This window comes from Dromaius novaehollandiae, chromosome 2 (assembly GCF_036370855.1).
Source record: "Dromaius novaehollandiae isolate bDroNov1 chromosome 2, bDroNov1.hap1, whole genome shotgun sequence".
Lineage (NCBI taxonomy): Eukaryota > Metazoa > Chordata > Aves > Casuariiformes > Dromaiidae > Dromaius > Dromaius novaehollandiae.
In genome coordinates this window covers 99,299,609-99,315,912 of record NC_088099.1, presented here as the reverse complement: position 1 = coordinate 99,315,912, position 16,304 = coordinate 99,299,609, and the positions used below count along the sequence as shown (strand labels likewise).

Below are 16,304 nucleotides of genomic sequence, written 5' to 3'. Positions count from 1 at the left end.
ATTTATAGGGAGAGGGAAAGGAGGAAGAATCACTGTCATTTGAGAAATGTCTCTCAGAAACGGCAGTAATTTATTCCCAGGCATTATTCTTCATTAAGAGCTACAGACAGCTGCAGCTTCCCTGTAAATAGAAATTGCGCTCTGGAGGCATGCTGTGCATAGGGCTTCAGGTTTCTGACATTTCTCTGCCAAAAATCAGAAGTATTCCTACAAAATAAATGTTTATTCAGAACGTCTTATTTCCTGGCTTTTGCTTCACGTCACATGCTTACGACGGACAGGCAAGAACAGGTCAAGGCTGACATTCAGGAGAGGAAGTAGAAACAGTTTGGGTCCCTTTCAGCACTGGAAAAAAAGGATTTGAACCATAACACGAGGCCTTAAGTTTGGCAGTTTATTTAACTGATAAATATGGGATTAAAAGGAATGCTATGGAAATACAGTAGAGCTACTGCATCTGTACCAAACGAAGCAGGCCACCATAGGTGTCTCTGTGCTTCAGGTCGGCTCCCTCCCTCCTGCATCCCCAAAGCCGCGGGCCCCTGACTGTGCATAGCGCGGACATACGTTGTCGCACAGGGCTCTGGCCTGGTGTGATCCATGTTGTTTCCCTGCCGAGGGACCCTGCATGCCAAGGAGGGCGCCTGCAGACGGCGTGGGTGAGAGCTTGGCTGTGCCCGCAGACCGGCACGCCGGGCTTGCTCCCTGCCCCGCGGCGGCGAAGGATGCTAGGGTGAATTTGAGTCCTGCAGAGGGATGCGTGGCGAGGAGGCCCTATGTCACCAGTGCTCGGGGAGTGCCTCAGAGCCGAATGCCTTTTTTAGTCATGTCTATACAGCCTCCCAAAATTTACCTTGTTATTCTCCACATTCCTGCCTGCTGCCTCCTCGACTCACCACCTCCCAACCTGTCTTTGTCCTGATCTCTTTTTCCGCCTGGATTGCTGAGCCTTTCCGATTCCTCCTTTGTCTCCCGTGGTTACCTGCTGGGTCCGTGCTCTCCATGCGGTGTGCCAGCCCCTACCACTCCAGTGGGTGACTTTGCTGCTGATGCCAGCCCCAGTTGGTTGCATTTTGTAATCTGTAGACGTACTGTTCTTGTCAAATGCAAGATGTCTTTGTCCTCCTTCCCTCCTTCCCTCTATTTTCCCCCCACCCCAGCCGCACCTAGGTTTGTGGCTGCAGCCTGCAATCCGTGTATTAAAATAATTTTCAGTTAGGTCACTCATTATTCACTCTTGCTTTCTTCTCGGCCTATGTAGCTTCTAGAGAACTGAGAAGCTGTAATTTCTCCAGGGCTAAAATCCAAGTCTTTGATAGGCAGGCATGATGCCTGGGGCCACTACATGTTGCTACCGGTTGTCAGCTTTGTAAAACTTATCCTGCAGAGCAAGGAAATCCGGGCACAAAGATTGTTCTCTTTCCTTACTGTGGCAAGCCATAGTTTGCCAGTCTGTTATGCCTTTTCTTCATTGTCTTCCAAGCAAATGGCTGTAAGATTATGACTCCCATGTTTGGACTGAGAACAGCTTTTGCCTGAGCAAACAGATTTCTCTTTGGCAGTCACTTTAACTGCTGCCCCAGCTTTTCGCTGTCAGCTTTGTTTCGTGATTTGCTGCTAGAGAAGGCCAGGCGGTACTTGTGCGTTGGAGCGAGTGAGCAAAGTAAGGAAGGCAGGTGAATGCATTTGTTAAGGGTTGTGGTAGTAGGATGGTTGCAGTGTGATCCATGAGGGAAAAGCATCTCCTGCAATTCAGCAGTGTAGCCTGTGGTTGCTCTTATTTTTAACTTGGTGCTGTCGGCCGGAGAGACTTCAGGTCCTTGCATGCAGTACTTCTTGCTCCAAGAAACTTTCTGTGTAAATCAAGGGGGAATCAAACCCAGCCTTTGCAGACCAGAGTGTGGCATGAAAGCTGCTTTAGTATTTGCAGGTTAGTCTGGCATGGAGCTGACTAACATGTGCATGTCCCATGGGTGTTTAAATATTATTTTTGCTGCTATTCTGCCTCTTCTTCCTTTTTTTGGTTGTTTGTCCTGCTGCTGTGCGAGTGAGCATCACTGGTGAGCTGGTTTACTGTGTCCACAGTGACACTAGCAGAATCTAGTATCCTGCTGATGCTTCTCTCAATGCTGATAATTTTGATGGCAGTAGCAGAAAGGGAGTGTAAATTAAGTTCTCCAAATTTTTTCTATTTTCCTATGTGATGTGTGCCTTCAAAAAGAAAGGCTGCTATCACTGGTAGGTTAGTCGAAAGTAATTGTGAGCCCTCAGAGTAGAAATACTATTCTGAACAGATTGCTCATTCATATTTATTCCAGGACTGTTTGTAGCCCACAAGGCATGTTGACCCCAGCTGCTTATGTTGGGGAGGAATATTAGATACTCTCAGAGAAACTGGCAGTATTGGTGCTGTGTTCCTTCTCAGTGAGTTTTATGTTTCTGGCAGTTAAACAGCATTGGCGTTTCCAGCTGCAGACACTGATGAATGTTTCAGAGGCACCTGATGGCATGGAGGTCAAGAGAAGGAAGATAAAGAAGCAAGTTACCAGGATTGCTCTTAGCTGCTTTTCCTGTTGAGATGTCAGAACTAGAGACAGGCTAATGAAACCTGAGAAGTTGTAGTCTTTTATTTATTTCTAATGGATTCTCCTAGCAGCTCTTTAAATAATGGAGAAACCCTCCCTACTATGGCAAATCAAGTTTATTGCACCCAGTAGTGCCAGAAGAGATCTGTTTGGGGAGCGAGGGTTGCATTAGATGGGGAGAGGAAGGTTGATCAGCTATGTCTATTCCAGAAAACCTTCATTCGGAGTCGAGGTGGTTTATAAGTTCTGTGTGTCTCACGACATTGAAACTGCAGTGAATCCTGCTAAGGCATTGCAAAAGCTATGACAGTTGAAAGAAGCAGGGCAAAATGTGATTTGGCTTCCCTGGTGAGTGGACACGTGTGACCAGAGCTACAGAGATTCCTTGCAACGGGGAGGCCAATTGTACTTTAAGTCTTCATCTGCTGGGAATTTGTGTCTCTGGTAAATAGAACCTGTCTTCTCAACAGCCTGATTTAGCATTTCTGATGCAAATAGCTCACAAAAAGAAACCTCAGGGCACACCAACCTCCAGTGAAGTAAAAGTGAGCTTGACACTCAGGGTAGAGCAATAGGAAGAGCCTTGGAGCAGCTAACACTTTTCATGGTCACAGTTAACATAGTTAACTCTATTTTGGATTTTTTTGAAGGGCATATTTGTTTTCTTGTAAAGCCATGTACTGTAAGCAACCTTGTTAAAGTATCAGCTTGTTACGGGGCAAAAGCAAAATAATGTCTCTTTGTCATTCATTCTGTGTCATGTACTGCTATTTGAAGTAGGGAGGTCCTCTTAACTCATTTCTGCGTTAAGAAATGTCCATTAGATGCATAGTGAGAATTATCAGGATTCTTTTTGCTTTTACTAGAAGCTGTTAAAATGTTAGTATAAATATCTTCAATTAAGCCTGAGGGATAGCCAACAGAGTGATTGAGGAGAAGTAAGTACAAGCGTTTCCTTCTATTTATCATTGACCAGTCAAACCAGTTCAGCTGAAGGGATTTGGCTTAGTGAATAGTCTTACTGTTCCTGATGACGTTCCCAGAGAGGGTGAGTGAGCTGCACTGCTCTATATGTCTTCATTATTGGGTGAAACCTCTTCTTAAATTAACTCTGGGTTTTGTTGTTGTTGTTGTTATTCTAATGTAATTATCGCTTTTCTTCAGTCAGCCTTATGCTTTCCTACTTACAAATAAACTTCTTCCATCTGGAGAGTATTTTGAGATGGGGAATGTACAGTGAAGTAGTAGAAGTATTGTTGGCACTGTGTTCTTCCTTTCCTTTTCTCTAAGGACCTGGAAAGCCATAACATAAAATAAAAATCAAATAAATGCCAAATATTATAGGGTCTTCCCCTCTCAAAAAAGATTATGCAAAGGAAAACTGTTGGGTTATCTACATAAGCACACGGAATGAGAGAAGCATCATACATCGATCTGTGAGACCCCTGCAGTTCTTTGCTTCAAAAAAAAGCATTAAGAACTGCGGAATCGCCACGTTCTGCTCTCAGATGAAAAGATACATTGCTTCAGCAGTAGTTCTTGGTCATAATGAAATACCTGCTGACTGTATGGAGTAAAAAAGGCTCGGTCATGATGAGTACATCTGTTTGTGCATCAGAGCCCCATGCAGAGATTCCCAAGCTGACAAGGTGCTTTGCTCAGGCTAATTAGTCCTGCTTCTCCTCTTACATCCTCCCTGCTTATGCCAATTAGTCTGCGCAGGGTGCTGCCTGGTGCTGTTTTTCTGCTGGCAGCACTTACACAAGTATGTCTGTACAGCCTTGCCTGCAGTGTGCCCTATCAGTGTCCGAGCCCGCTCTGCACCAGCCCTCGCACCCGGGTTGTGTGGTTGTGCAGTGCAGGTATTGCCTAGAGTTTTATTATATGTTCGCTCAAGAATCACTCAGCCTTCGGTGACTTGTTGGAGCTGCAGTAAAGGTACCTAGCACGAGGGAAGATCTTGAGCAAGTGCCGGTAGCCTCTTTGCTCTCTGAAGAACGCGTGCTGCTTGGTGTGTTTGGATGCTGTTGGTTTTGTTGAACGTGAACAACTTGCTCTTGTGCTCCTGAGTCTAGATGTGGTGATCTGGAGCTCCAAAAGAGAGAGCGGGTTGGTGAGGGGACAGAAGTTCCCGGGCAGACAGCCAGAAATGATGGAATAAAAGTGTGAAGAACTAGGACTTTGGGCTTTCCAACCTACTTATACGTATAAGAATGGCAGAAAAATGGACTGGCAGGTTAAATTAGGTTGCGAAACCCAGCTAATTAGCTGTGTGTTCCCCACCCCACCTCTCCACTCTGTTTCCTTTCCAAGCACAATTGTTGGGGAATGAAATGAGTGCCGGGATAGGCAACATTCATAATTTGATATTTTAACATCCAGTTCTGACTGTAGCTATTATGATGTAGGTAAGTTTGCTATAAGTTACTGTTTCAGAGGCATTGACTGAGCTTACAGCAGTCAGGTTTTAGAAGTTAATACTGGAACAATTTTAAGCTATTTAAAAACAAACAAACAACCCTCCCCCCCCCCCAAATGACAATAAATAAAACTATTTTTGCTCATTATAGTAGAAATGGTTTTTTACACTCCTGACTCTTCTTCCTCAGACTGGCACCTTCCTGAGAAATGCGGTTGGGAATGAATGCACGTACACACACACCCCTGTATATATATTGATCCTAATGAGTCTGGGAATATAAAAACAAGTACAAAAACCTATGCAGTTTTTGACAAGTTGTTTGTTGTAGTTGCACAGTTTCCTGATTTTCTTCATTTAGAAGGTGCATTAATGCTCTGTGTGTGAAGCCTGAAGTGTGATAGTTAAATCTCTTGTCAAAAGATGGATGTCCACCCATGTTTCCTTCCATATTGTGAAATGGTAGTCCTTAAAATATGTCAAGCCACTAACATGAATAAATAGCTATGCTGTATTATTTTGGGGACTAATGGTTTCCAAGATGGCCAGTATGATCATGGCCATTAAGTGAGTAGAAAGTGTTTTGAAAGAGTAGGAAAAGCTTTGTTAAATGAAATGGCTAGGTCAGGATTGAAAAGGAAGAGTTTGCTGATTTCAAGCATAGCAGACATTTTAGACATTCTTATCAGAATGCTTCAGTTATGTGCTTGTGTGGAGGGCTGATAAAGTAACGGGTGATAACAGCCCTCGTAATTTAAAGTGCCTGGACTTGGTATGCTCTATAGTAATGTATGATAGTAATAAAAATAAAACTTATGTTCAGGAATTCCTGGTGCTGCTTATTAGCAGACCAGTATGTAAACACTGACTCAGTGTGATCTATACTTGAAAGATGTGTTTTGTTCACTTGAGGGGATGTTTGGGTCTGTGCTGGCTCTGCACCACTTGAGTTGTGTATAAGATGGGCCAGATGCAAATTGAGCTGTACTCCTCATTTATTAGAGGAAGTCTGTTTTATATAAGCCATGCACCAAAATAATATGTAGATAATTTTTCACTGTAATGCAGATATTTCACCTGTTTTACATCTTGAGTATCAGTGATTGGTTTCACTTGAGCTGCCTGGTAAGATCCTGTCAGGAACACCTTAATAGGAAAACTCAGTCAGAATTGCAGGTTTAATGTCGATCCTCAGTCAGGCTGAGACTGGCAGTTTCCAGTTCACTCCCAGATCTGCACCCATAAAGTGAATGAAGAGGGTTTGGAAGAGCGTTGTTGGCTGAAATGACTGGGTCAGGACTGAAAGTGGAGAGTGGCCGGTGAAAGGAGAGCGCTGGACAGCCAGCAGCAGACAAAGAACCCCACAGTATTCAATCCCGTGGGCCCCGTAGGCATATGGTAGCTGATTTTTCTGTCGCAAACTTGAGCCCTGATCCTGCTTGTTGACCTGTGCATGCACAAGGCTGCCCGTCATGTCGGGGCTGGAGCCTTCAAGCAGTGGACAACGGTGTTTTTCCGTGATCAAAGAGGGAAACCTCCATGCCAACACAAGGCCTGTTGTCTGATGAGACCGATGCTAAAGGTGATATGTAAAGCAATGGCTATTACTTCTTCAGGAAAACAAACTTAACCAAGACAGATGGTCCTCATAAAGGATCTGGCCTTAGCTAAGTTATGGTTGTTATTTTAAGGCTTATGGCACAATGCATTTAAGGCTTAACAAAGGCATTTTTTAAACATTCCTTCAGGAGTTCAGAACATAGCAAAAAGCAAAGCACACTATCTGATTCTGGCTATCAAAACTGTTACAGTATCCGTGTAGCTGACACTGAAATTGTATTCACATGAACTCAGTCTCAGTGCCTGCATCATATTAGAAAACCCAACTGATCAGGTGCAGAAAAGATCTGTCAGATTGAAGCATCATTTTTTGGTTTTGTGAGGTTTTTGGTCTTTCCATTTCTGTTTCGGTGGAGATGGATGGTGTGGGGGATGAGGAGTTGCAGGTGACAATTGTTTGTCTGTAAACTGTCTTACTGGAATGGAGGCTGTAGGAGGCTTTCTCATGGTTCCTAGTTGACCCAGTGCCGTATCTTAACAGTAAGCGACCCTTGAAGATGCTACACATGGCTCCCACCCAGACTATGCACGGCCACAGTCTGATCATGCTTGTAGCAGAGTGAGTGGAGCACCCAGCTAGGGAACCATCCCTGCACATCAGACCGCTGCGTTCTGAAAGTCCTTCCCTTCTGATGCCATCCCGCTACTCCATTTAGGTTGCTGTATTTCAAAGGTGTATCAGGAAGGCGAATTTCATACATTGATAAAGGGAGTCACAAAATAAGGGCAATGCCATGTCCTGGCATCTTAACATGGTACTTTTTTTTTTTTTCTTTTTGGCATTGTACTAACATGCAATAACTTCCAGTGGTAAAGATGCAGCAGCTCAAAACAAGCTCTGCAAAAAGGTTGATCTCGGGCTATGTTTGTCACTACAAATGGAATTATCTGTGTGGACCATCAGTCTTAAGACAAGTAGTAGCAGTGGTGTGGGGGAGCTTGGTGTCACCCAGTCTGAGACATTACTACTCTGACATGCTCTGGGCAGGTAAGAGACTGATGGCAGAGCTCAGGTCTCACTGCATTAGACCAAGGGCTCATTACATCCCTTCTGCTTTATGGTGTGGCAGAGGAGAAATTGTATCCTTGATCCTTACTGAAAACAGCAATAGAAGAGGAGATACAAAGGAGGAGTATGGGATTTTTAATTACAGAGAAATAGAATGGCACTTTATGCTGCTCTTTCATATAACTTCTTGTATGAAAAAGCAAATTCCAGAATTCTTTCTATTTTCTGTTTTTTTAGAATCATCTGAACAAAAATATCATAAATGGTAGGAACATTCTTGTCTTGGTAAGAAGTAATTCTGATAAGCAAAATTTAAAACCTAAGGGATAAGGCAAGGGAAATTGTTTTCCAAAGATGGTGGGGATTTTTAGATAAAAGGAATCATTTAAGTGATTCCTGACTGATTACTTTATCCTTTTCACATGCAAGGAAAAACAATAGAAATTTAGCCTTGGTAAGATTTGGTCAAATAGTACTGAAAATGGTTAGTTTTAAAGCACAGTTGAAACATCACAGATTTCTTAGAGAGAGTCTCCCAGGATTTTGGGAAGAGTGGGAAGAGCCAAAAGCTAATCGAAGTTTTCTAAAGTCTGATGGTGTTTGGATCAGAGGGTTTGGCTGGGATCATTTTACAGATAGAGTAGGAGCCAGGCCACAAAGCTAGAATTCAGATCCCAACTTCTCCCATGTTTAGAGGTCTTTGGATTTTGCTTTGGTTCTGGATGGTTTCTTAATTTAAGAAATCATTTCTGTTGTGTCTGCTAGTTGAAGTCAGTCTTGTCCTGCCCTGCCTTTTCATGAAATGCATCTATAATGCCTACTGCTTTGAGCCTGGTAGAGAGAGATGTTGCTTTTTGGAATGAATATTGCATTTCTTGGTTTCTACAATGCCTTTAAAATTCTTCTCTTTCTGTCCTATCTGCAAAGAGACTAGCCGGGGTTTAAATATTCACATATTGACTCCTGCAGCCTTCTTCTATCTTTCTCCCTGTGGTTTGGGATGACTCCATTGGTAGGGCACTGGCTTGCAATCAGGAGACACAGCTTTTATTTCTTGCTCAGCCACTCTCTGACTAGTGACTTGAGGCATGTCATGACCAGTCAGTGCTTCAGCTGTAAAATGAAGATAATGATACTGATATCACTCTTTGATAAAGCATTATGAAATGTTTTCCTACGTATTTATGTTTCAGACCCTGGGTATTTTTAGCCTGAATTCTGAGGAAGTGAGGTGTAGGTGGTGATGATGATGTCTGTCTGTCTCTCCCTGTTCCCCTCCCATAGTATTGTGCCTCTTGGCTAATTCCCACCAAATCTGGCAGGAAGTAGAAGTCTCATAATTAAACTCCTCCTTTTTTTTTCTTCTTTTTTAAATGGAGATCAGCAGGCAGCAGAGGTGAGAGGCGTAAATTAATGCCCTCACCAAGGGGAAAAAGACAGCTAGACTCTACCACTACTAGTTCTCTTTGGCAGTGGCTGGCAGCAAGCCCACTTGTCATGTCTTCTGGGCCGTAACATCCCTTGCCTGGATGCCAGGCCAGTGCAGGGGGATGAGGAACAAGGCTGGGTCGTTATAGGGTGCCGTGGGGACACGGAGCAAAGAGGGGTGAGTGCAGAGGGAAGGCAGAGATGCAGGACACACATTCATGGGAAAGCCCATGTCTATTTGCCTGTAGAACAGGCTGTGGTAATAGAAGGGCTCCAACTCAAATGGTTGTTGGAAATGCTGGTGATGATTTTTTTTCTGGTTGGTCCGAGCAGGCTTTCCTCATATTCTTGAGTGTTTTCAATCTTTTTCTGCACAGTTCCAGTTCCTGTTTTGCAGAGAGTTCGGTGTCTTTCCTGGCACTTCTGGCAAAGCTCTCACGCTACGTTTCACTTCTTCAGTACATGCAAGTCTAGGATCATTTTCTTTCCTTGTTACTTCTCCCCATATAGTCCAAGTGGAAGAGTTTTCCCATGCTTATGAAGAAACATCTCCCCTTATCCTTGTTGCATGTGTTTAGTGTCTGACCGATTCCTGTTTGCAGCAGCCACTGGATTTCTCCCTTACAAAGCTGTTTGTGCCTGTAGAGTGCTGACCTTTTTCTGCATAGGGCCTCTTGCTGTTTTGTATTACTCCATATGCTGAAGGCAGTGACACAGTAGTAGTAATAATCGCGGGTATGCAGATTTATTGTTTCATGTTTAGTAACTCAGTGGGAGCACATGTTTATCTTGTACACTTGAGTGCTGTTTTTAAATAGTACTATATATACAATAGATAAAATTGACTAACCAAGATAAAATTGACTAACCAAGAAGACATCCTCAAGGCTGAAAGAACAAGCATGAAAGATATGCAAGAGTTGCAGCCTGGTTTATAGCGCTACTTTGTGTCTAGCATGCTAAGGTACATGGCTGTAACAATTAGATGTCTCAGCTGAACTGGGCACCCAGATAAAGCCAAGATAGATTAAAGCAATATCAGATTCATCTTGTATCTTAGAAGAGTGAGTTTATTCTTTGCAAGAGAAAAGTGGTTTGCAAATTGAATTAAAAAAAAAATATATATATATATATATATTTGGGTAAGCATTCTTTCACTGGGCACAAAGGTCAAGTAAACAAATACCCAGCTGACTGCAGACTCTGGTTTCTACAAAGATATGTGAGGGTATATGAAGACCAAGACACTTGAACTACCTTCAGTTCACTTGTTTTCAAATAATTAGGCAGGTTGCAAGTTCAGTTGCTTTGAAGAGGAGAAACCGTGACTGTGAAGGAACATGACTGATTGAAAGACACCAGTCATGGAAAAATACTGTATCCTAAATTCAGCTTTGAAGTCTTGGAGTCTTTTATTGACCTCCTAGACTTTAAGTCAGGCCTTCAGTACAGAAAGTCAAGATCGGACATGTCTCTGAAGTTAGTTTTCAGGGCTTGTTTTTCTGTGCGAAGTATGGTTTTCCTGCTGGTTTAATCTCTCTCATCTAACACAGTTATTAGTGTTATTATTATTAAAGTGTTAGGCTTGTAGGTCTCAGCCAAGGCCAGTTTTGGCTAGACATTTGAACACATATACAGTAATAAAAAGACTGTCTCCAAGTCAAAGAGCTTATCATATGTACATATGTGTGTGAGTGGAGGAGGAGAGTGGAGGTATAGGAGAGTATGTAGATAGGCTCCCAAATCAACGCACATTCACAGTCATTTTGTGAATGGGCTGGGCATCATCTTGCTGTGATGTTGTGCAGTGAATGAGCTAACTAGTTCAGACACATGGAGGATCACCTTTGGCTTCTGGCAGAAAACCCCGTATTTCAATCAAATGAAACTTGACTAGAAGAGTTTCAAAGCTCTGTCTACTAGCTTGCTTTCTTGCGCGTTCTTTTTGGTTTACTTTCTTGTACCTCCTAGTTGCATAGATGAATTGCAGTAAAAGGTGCAGAAGACCTATTAACATAGGTCATGCTGGCCATTTTCCTGACAAGACAGGACAGTTTCCTGCAATGCATTTTTAACTGTTTTGCCCTATTTGGTTTCAAGTCTCCAAAGCCTGTGACTTTCCTCCACTTCCCTTAAGGAGTTGTTAATAACTCATATCATATTTAGCCTAATTCTCACTTTTTAAAATTTCTCATTACACTTACACTGCCTAAGACACCATCTGACGTAATTCCTTCTTTCATTTATGTGCAGTATCCCAATCCTGCTGCTTCCATCCTTACGGAGATACTGCAAATCATCTTCCCTTACAGCACGTGCTGGTACTAGTCTCCTGAGAAGCTGTCCATGAAGTATCTCAAACTCCATGTCTTGACTAAAGGAGAGTGCATGCAGTCTGCATAGGCATGGGAACTTTCGGATGTATATGCTTATGTGAAACAAAACCACTGAACCTTTTTCGTGCTGTCTGATTGAAGTGGTATTGCTTCACTTCTAATTTCTGAAGACCTCATTTCGTCACTCTACCTTAAATTTCTTTCTACTGCTCTAATTTCTTTCTTATTTCCCTGTCAGTGCTATATGGTCTCCCAACACTGAATTTTCTTTTCTTCCTTATTATTTCCACTGTAGATGATGGAGTTACATCCCACATGACTTTGCCATCTGGAACAACTTCTCTGACTCTCATTCCTTCATCTTTATCCTTGGCCTGAGTGTGTTAATCTTCCTTCTAATACAACAATCAAATCTTGTGCCCAGAGGCTTCCAATTTTTCTGTGCTCAGTCATTCTCCCCAAGACATACAACTTTTGCTATCCTTTGATTGATAAGGTGTATTGTGATCTGTTCTTATAATTAGCAGTGTGGACATAGAAGACCTTATTTAGAGACACCTAATCACATCCTCAAATCTAATTCTTGTTCAGGACCACACATCAGGGTGCACTTAACATTTAACACCCCCTTGCCTTTTTGATTTCAATAGGCTTCAGTGATTTAAAGTTAGGCACATGCTGAAGTACTGTGAGCCTGATAAGGGCTCAACTGTGAAGCATGTTTTTGATATTAAAAAAATCTCAAACAAAACTGCATTGTATGCTCAGAAAATAGTGGAAGCCTGAAGCAGAGAAGTAAGATTTCAAATATGATACTGAATCTGTTTAAATCTCTTTCTGAAAACTTGAAGCGTGCTGTAAAATCAAACAAAATCCAGCAGTCTTGCTTTTCAGTCTGTTGATTCAAAATATTTTCTGCTCTATGCTGAGGTTTTCAGTAGTTGACATAGTATGCAGTTGTTCTTGCTAATTAAGAATGTCTTATGCTTTCTGGGATCCCATAGTAGAACTGCTGAGTTGCAATACTCACATAAAAAAAATTGAGGTTAGTTTATTGAGCATTTGGACACAACTTGCAATGCTGCCGTTTTTCTGATAGTGGCTCTCTTAAAACTTCCATGAGATTGGGGAAAATAGAGCTAATAGCAAGCTCTGACTGGGTACCACACAGTTCAGGCTTTGGTGTCTGAAATAGGAACTCAGTGTGTATTAGCAGCAGTATGTTCATTGACATAAATTGCTGTCAGAGTAATGGAGGAAGGCAGCTGTGTATGTTGTGATCTGTGGATGTGGTCTATTTAAGACTCGTCTTAAGATCATGAAAGATCTGCTCAGACTTGTGTTGCTGACTTTGTAAGTCTTGGGCGTGGGGCACCGCAGTCAGGTAACCACTCACATGCTTTTGAAATAAATGCAAGCTCAGATGCTGGGCTCCTAGCTGCTTTTCCTTGCTCCTTTCTTACCATTTCCCTCTTCCTTCAAGTCAGAAGATGTGCCTGGAGAGGACATGTAGGAGCACATATCCTTCCTAATTCATAAAAAGTGATGAGCGAGGAGCAGTGCCCAGCCTCAGGGCAGCACTTTAAAAGAGGCCCACTTGGAGCCCAGCCACTCTTGAAATCAGCTGTCCTCTGGGAGAACGCATCACCTTCAGCATGTCTCCCACCAGCACCAGGAAGGGAAAATGCATCCCCTTTCATCTGCAGAGTAAAAGTGCCTTGGCATGTCTAGGTGCTTGTATTCGCACCCTAGGAAGTCACAGTACTTCTGAGGAGAAGGGACAAGGGAAGGTGCAGTCCACAAAGTGGCTTCCATCGTAGTGTGGCTCAGACCGTGCTCTCAGCCCACAGAATTAGTTTACATGGAAACCTGTGTGGTACGCCTGTGACCAAACTTTGGGCAAATCAATACCAAGAACAGAGTAATACCACAGGTTGCAGAGTGTTTTTGTAGGTTTCTCAAGTCTTTTTTGCTTGATTTGCCATCCCTATCTAAGCATTAGGCTAAAGTTTTTAGCAGTCACAACCAGCCTCTCCTTGCCCCAGATCATGAAGTAGCAATGCAGTGACTTCTCGTTTGCTTCTGGGGTGAGCGGCAGAGTAGCATAAGAATATTTTTAAAGCCTGAGTGTGGGTGTATGATTTTCAAAGTCTGGAGTTTTAAGCATGGAACTTGAACCACAGCACTCTGCTAATGAGGGGTTTGCTTTTGTCCTCCTTAAAATGAGTAAAGTAACTCAAAACTATATAATGCTTGTTCCTTGTGAATCACGGGGACATGCACTTCCATGGCTGAAAGTGTATTTGCTAGAGTCCTTTAAAAATGTATTGCTTTTCTACCTGTCAGATAGGTTCCCTGTCCAGACTCTCATGAATCTCTGCTTTTTACCTCTCTCAGATACCTAGTGGACTTGAGAAACCTTCCTTTTAATGGAGGTGGATAAGTTAAGTGCAATTGAAGAAAAAAAAGAATCTGTTTCTTTTGGAGTCTTTTTGTGGAAGACTTCACATCCCAAGGACCAAATTGACCCTTTTCTCACAACCTGCTGTGACTAGACTGCTGAATTAAGCCAACCCAAACCAGTGTTTTCAGGAATTTCTGAGAAGTCTGTTGTTCCCAGTGAAATCTCTTTTGACTCTGCTTCCTGTTGTACAGCAAGCATGTTCCTCACACCAGCGCTGCCATGCTCGTCAGCTCAGCAAATGTTTCCTTGGCATTGCACTTGCTGTTTTTGAACCACGAATTGCTTTTAGGTAAAGTTATCATAATATAAACTGAAAATTGACAGGCTGAATAGTTGTGGTTAGTATGTGCTGTAGTGGTGATGACATGGGAAAATATGTTGTTTTTCTCCAGATGACTGTTTGAGGTTAGTTCTAGACCATTTTGTTCATGATGTGCCAGCTAAAATTATGAGAGTGTGACTTTGAAGTAAGCAGGTTTGTTTGATTATTTTTTTTAAAGCCTCATAAAGGCCTGTTGTCAAAGAATCAATGTTGCTGTTGTTATTTTGAGAATTAAAAAAAAGATGGAGCCAAGAGTTAAAAGGGAGGCTGAAAGGGCCTGAATTCCCCCAGCCAGCCCTGAGAAGTTCATTGCACTGCATAACCTCACCAGAGGTGTCTCACGCTTCGGGCTAGCGTGGGCCGAGTGTGGCCAGAGCCGCTGAGGTCATGTGTCTTCACAGCAAAAAGTGGTGGTGTACAGGGGGCCTGGGTAACAACAGGCAAAGACAGTATTTTCTGCTGGTAGCAGAAGCAGCATTTCATAGGCCTGCTCCTCATGTTCCTTGCAGTATTCCAGGTGGGAACAGTACTGCATCCTGCCTGGATGGCAATGCAGCATGGCCAGGGATGGATCCTTTCATGTCTCCATCACTTACGGGATGGTCTGAAGGCCCCAAAGAGGTCACAGTGCTGAGTCAAGCAGGCGGGACTCTGATGGACATGCAAAAGTGTGCCCTGTTTATAAGCTAGAAGCAAGAAAGGAGGTGATGTTTGATATCATCATGTTTAATGATAAAAACAAATCTGACTCAAATGTCACTTTCTTCCAAAATAGGCGCCTTTTTGGTGTGGGCTGCCAGTACGTGTTAGGAGTGATATGAAAAATACATAGAATTTGTGTGTGGCTAGGGGATGGTTTCTTTTTCTTTCATCTGCCTCTGTTTCATTTTGCACTGCAAGGATGTAGTTGCATGTAAAGGGCTTGACATATTCAATGGGACCTTGAAACAGCCCCAGTGAACTGCAGCACAAAGAGCTGCAGAGGAGCATGGAAGAGGAACAAAGATGCTAACGAAAAAACTACATTTTAAAACAAAAGCCTGCAGTACTGAAAAAGTTCTTACTCTACCTACCACAACACCAGTATGTAAATTTGGGGGTTAAATCTGTTCCAAGGTCTTTTGGGTGTCTGGGCAGATAGGGGCAAATTAGCTGTGGAGGAGCAGTCTTACACCTGAGTTTGCCTGCCCTCACTAATCCTGAAATGCTGCGCTGGAATTAGACTGTTAGCACAGCCCACTCAAATGAATGTTTTTCTGATGTTTCTATTTTCTCTGCTTGTATGGGCAAAATCTTGGCGCTTTTTGTGATGTGGGGAAGAATGGGAAGTGGAACATATTGCTAACATTTCACCTGCCCCTGAGCTGAACAGCCTCTCCAGCTTATTGAAAGTGAGATCACATTGAGGTTTAGGTGGTGCCTTTTAGCTCCAGCAAACCGCAAGGAGCCCAGAGGTGGTTCTTTTCTAAAACAACAGTAAAGAGCCAGAGGAAGAGAGGTTTTCTAGTCCTGATCTTCTGATTCTGAGGGTCTTCTAATGACTCTTGGAGGCATCATCCCCTTTCTCATCAATTCCTTCTTCACTCTTTCATGTGCCTCGTGTCAGTATAGCCAGTTCTCCAAAGAGTTTAATTTTAAAGCTCTAACTCAGAAGAGCTCCTGTTTTCCCTACTTATGATTAAATATTATAAAATACTTGAATCCATTACAGTTAAAATAATGATAATATATCAATTAATATGAAAATACTGATAGCATGTTGTCTGACCAGTACAACAGTTTAATTAGGTTGTGTCTGAAAAAGCATACTTAGATATAAACAGAAAGGCCAGCTTATTCAAGGACAGTGATTGGTTATGATCACCCGAATGGTGACCTTTAAGGCTTGACGCTTGAGTGTCTGGAAATGGAGGCAGATGGAATCATTAGCTGCTTTTCTCTGGCAAATACCCTTCAAAATTCTCTACAAGGAAAAATTGAATTATGTTATATATTGTGCATGTGAACATAAAAGCTGAAATTCTGACAATTTCCCATTCTAGTTACTGGCATAAATCTTCTCTCTTTTCTGGGACCTGGATTTTACCCCTGTGCTTGATTTTTTTCTTTCATTGGATGATG

At 42.6% G+C, this 16,304-nt stretch overlaps 1 protein-coding gene across 20 annotated transcripts in view; it reads left to right on the top strand.

Annotated features, from left to right (window-relative positions):
- The window catches only part of ATXN1 (ataxin 1), a 350,922-nt gene that overhangs the window by 230,068 nt on the left and 104,550 nt on the right, over positions 1–16,304 (top strand). The gene's annotated exons all lie outside the window — the stretch shown is intronic.